At 28.5% G+C, this 5,000-nt stretch overlaps 1 protein-coding gene across 1 annotated transcript in view; it reads right to left on the bottom strand.

Moving 5' to 3' along the window:
- Positions 1-4,118: 4,118 nt before the first annotated feature.
- Positions 4,119-5,000, bottom strand: part of LOC119583850 — a 7,657-nt gene continuing 6,775 nt past the window's right edge. Inside the window, exon 6 of the mRNA XM_037932579.1 lies at positions 4,119-5,000. This exon is cut by the window's right edge and continues 672 nt beyond it. The gene's annotated coding sequence lies outside the window, so the exon portion shown is untranslated.

Raw genomic sequence — 5,000 nt, 5'->3', positions numbered from 1 at the left:
TCATTTAAAAAAAAAGTATATATATATTTTTTGTGAGAATGTGTGATATTTATGTTAATTGTAATTATCTTTTTAGACTCGGAGCTAATTATTTTTTTTACATAGTTTATATTTTGGGGTTCAGTAATTACAAAAAATTCTAAGCCATGAAGGTTGTACAAAGTGTAAAATACATATAATAACCTCAGTTTATGCCTCTTCAGTGTATAATCTGATATGGGAGAGAATATAGCAGTACTTACTTTTATATGGGTTGTATAGTCAGAAAATGTTTTAAAGCAAAAATGCATAGAATTAAGGGAGGCAATTTATCATTACTTAAAATGTAAAAAATGGAAAAAAGTGATGATAAAAAAATCAAATCCTGTCTTATATTTTACGTGCATACACAAATTTAAGCTAAACAAAATTTTCATTTTAAATAGATAAATATATATATATATATATATATATATATATATATATATATATATATATATATATATATATATATATATATATATATATATATATGCATGACATATCACATTATAATGAGGGCTCTTGGTTTTGGGTGTCTGTCTTGGGACAGAATTAAAATGCATTTTTTTCTTATTAATATAACCAAACAAAACATGGAAGCTAATTCTATCTAGCAATAGCAACTGTCCTTGTAATAAGTCTGGGTACTTGTGGGTATGTATGTGATGTGTAAATGTCTTGAACATCAATATGATTTATAGTTTTGTAAACAAAAGCACTCTGTTTCTGCTGTCTATGCACTCTTCATATTTTTGCCTTAAAGAATGAGAGACATCATTTGTCTCTGGGTCATCAGAGTCAGGAGAGAAGAGGTTATACCATTTAAACACATAAAATTCCTTTTTTGGAATATCTATGACTACCATAACCCAGCAGGGTGACAATTATTTTTGTCCATGTTGCTTGAATGCTTTGAGAGCCTTTCAAATTACATGCATTCACTATTACACTAGATGTAAGTTCTGAAAGAAAAATCTTATGACATTTATATCGTAAAAAATGCAATAACTGAGTAATTACTACAATTTTCATACTAGCTGCTACACTTGTTTGACTTAATTTTGAGATATAACTGAATTTTGCTCAAGAGAAAGTACTGCTACGGGAATTGTATTTTGCCTGAACTATAGTTACTCTTAAATGTGTTTTTATAATTATAATTAAGATTTATCTTTCACAATGATTTCAAAACATATTACTATTAAATATTTCACTATCTTACTCATATTCAGTTAACATAAATATATATGCTGAATACTGAATATAGCAAACATTAGTAAAAGATCCTTTGTATTTTGTTGCTTAAAATAATTTCTTTATGAAAATCATTCATGTGATGACCTAAATTGTTTTCTGTGGGTCTTTTGACTTATCACAAGCCAAAAGTTTTATATAAACTGTTTTGGCTCTGTTATGTTTTTAGCTTTGTAGCATGACTTTGTACTCCAGGAATGTAATAGCAAATACATATCAAACAGTTATCCCATGCATAAAGAAATAGTGATCATAAAGCAAATGAAAGTAATAATTAAGGTAATGCCATAAAAAATAAGCATTTATAATTCTAGTAATGAATGCATATGAGTAAAATTTGCCCTGTAAAGTACTAAAAGGCCCAGGGTTGGGGGTTATTCCTGTAAGCCGCCTTGGTATCCTCACAATGATTGTTCTCTGGTTACATCAGCTAGTGATAGAGGTTCGGACATCTTATGGCTAGTAATCCCAGTATATCTTCCACTTCACACATATTTGACACTTAATTTATATTATTTATATTTCTTACTCACAAAATAAACTTTAAGGTTTAATAAATATGGCTATACAAGCCTGTTCTTTAAATACGACATTAATATAATCTGGGCTTCTAGCATTCTGGCAAGGGAACTTTCCATGAGGTACCAAATTACAAACTCACTCAGTATTGTGTGCATCTACAACTCATATGTCACATGAATGACTATAATGAGATTATAACAGTCTGATTCTGACATAACGATCAATGCTGTAAAATCAATATTGCATAAACAGAGAAAGATTTTATTGTCTTGCACAACTTGTGCTAAAAAATATGGAGAGCAGTTTTCCAAAATGTAATCTAATCTAAAATGAAGAATTTATTTGTATTTTTTTCAGATGTTTTCCTTGACAATAAATAAATTAATTTACAAATTAAATATAATTGATATATATATATATATATATATATATATATATATATATATATATATATATATATATATATATATATATACACAGACATACATACATATATACATACATACATAAATACATACATACATACATACATACATAAATACATACATACATACATACATACACACACACACACACACACACACACACACACACACACACACACACACACACACACACACACACACACACACACACACACACACACACACACACACATGTGTGAGTGTGTGTATGTTTGTGCATATGTGTGTGTGTGTGTATGTATATGTGTATGCATATATATATATATATATATATATATATATATATATATATATATATAATATATATATAATATATATAATATATATAATATATATAATATATAATATATAATATATATATATAATATATATAATATATACATAATATATATATATATATATATATATATATATATATACATATTCATAATGAAAATGTCTAAGTATTATTGATATAATGAATTTACTGATACAGTTTCATCAAGTAAGTCTGTAAAATACACTATAATTCATATGAAATATATAAATTAATAGCTTTCTTGATAACAGGTACTGATTTTCCACAAGTATGCATAAAAAAGGTAAAATCTGGACCAGTTTTTCTCTTTATAACAAAGAAATATTGTTTGCTCTATGATCCAACTATAACTGCAATTTGTTAAATGTGACCAAGTTGGTGCTGTGTATTTGTCAAAGAATCCCTCATCTATACCATTGTAAAGTCTCACAAAAGAAATTTAATGTCGGGTATTAATTCAGGATGTTTAAGATTGCACTCAGGACTTCTACACTCTGTAAATACATGTTGGTCAATTTTCAAAAGTTCAGCTTGAGAGAGAGCACATGTTCAAGATGCCTGGTTCTGAGTGTTGATAGGCTGTCTCAGGTATGCAAATGTAGCCCGCCAACCAGAGCTCAGAATCAGGCTACACAAATGTTTGCATATAATCAAGTCGAACTTTAGGCATTGGGTCTGTATAGATATGTATATATCTATAGCTTAAGTTGTAACATATAATTTTCTAGTGTCCTCTCACTACCTAATACAATATCCCATTTTCATTTTGATTACTTCTTACTATATATTGAGGTAGTTGATTCATTAACTCAAACATTTTGTAGTTTAATCTTTCAAAAGTATGTATACTGAGTAATTCTTTTTTGTTTTCTCTTCACTCATCTTTTTAAGAATATAGTACCTATTTTGTTCAACAAATATGTCTGCTACCTCATGTGTATAGTGGTTAGTAATTCAGAATGTATGCAATAGTTCAAAATTTATATTTTTATTGAAGATTTACATCCTCATCACCTCAACTAAACAAAAACAATCAGTGAAAACAATACCTCAAAGCTTATATTATATGAAGTCTCATATGTTCCTGTAGCTCTTCTTTTTTTCTTCAGTTTCAATACACACAATACCTCAGAAGTGTTTATTTCATCTTAACTATAATGCAAATATGAACTTTTTATCAGTAACTGTAGGGGATATATATATAGAACACAATTGCATTACTGAATTCATAATGAGCCATTCATTTTATGAATTTCATTATAAGAATATCAATTACAATTGTTATGATTTTTAAATTACTATTTTTTTTATTATATAAGCAAGGTAAAATATATTGCCTCATGAATGGTTTGTTAACAGTTTTAAGTTTAGTTTATATATAAATCATATTTGCAAAAAAAAAAAGAAAAAAAAAATCACTTGGAACTGATATCTCTCCTAAATTGATGGTGCTATTACTTTTTATTGTATTGTAATTGAGTGAGTAAATACCGTAGCATTTGGTAGACCTATGTACAGGTATTTTTATATATACCAGGTTATGTATACAATAAAGAATGTCAAGATCATAGATTCATTAATAACTGGACTTCATCAACATAGCCATAGACGTTCAGATTATATACAATTTGTATATGATCCCATCCGTAAGTAATCTATTTGTTGTCCAAGTAAAAGACACTTAGCATATTGGCTGGAGTGCTCTTTGAACCAGAATATCTTTGTTAGCAATTTTGTTGACAGATTAAGCATTATTGATTGTCAGTTTCGTATGTTACAGGAACCAGGTCAAAAATATGAAATGATTTGTTAAAAAAATCCACACTCATAAAACATTCTACCTCCTTCTGCAACCTTGGATAAATCTGATATTCAGGAATTATAACACGTGTACTTGAAGTTTACCAGTTACAGTATTTTAAATGAACAGGTTACTGCAAGTGGTTACCTGGATTTTCAATATGAGTTTTGTGTGCAAAATAAATTATACTGGCACAATTTTTTTTTCTAATATCCTAATCAGTTACCCTTTACGAATGACATATACTTCTCCTGCTTTGGTCTTTAGACATTTAGGTGTTACTGATGAGTTCATAATCATGGTCCTATACCATCAAGAAAAGCAGGAAAGAAACACCAAATTTGACACATGTTGTGGCCAATACCTGAGCATGGCCATCTTTGACCAATCAGCTGGAAACTTATTCTCTAAGACTAAAATAAGTCTGTCTCATTGATTCTGGCACTCTAGAACAGAAAAAAAACTGGGACAACTACTCTTGCAAGGATGACTGGAGGGAATTCACAATATCTTATATCAAATAAAATGTACCTTTTTTTTTTAGTAGTGGGCACTTTTAAACTTAACTTCCATGGCAAAATTTATGAAATAAACTATATATGGATACAGAGGGTTATGAATTTACACTGTCCCTCTGAAA

The sequence above is a fragment of the Penaeus monodon genome, chromosome 17 (genome assembly GCF_015228065.2).
Source record: "Penaeus monodon isolate SGIC_2016 chromosome 17, NSTDA_Pmon_1, whole genome shotgun sequence".
Lineage (NCBI taxonomy): Eukaryota > Metazoa > Arthropoda > Malacostraca > Decapoda > Penaeidae > Penaeus > Penaeus monodon.
This window is presented reverse-complemented; position numbering and strand designations above follow the sequence as displayed.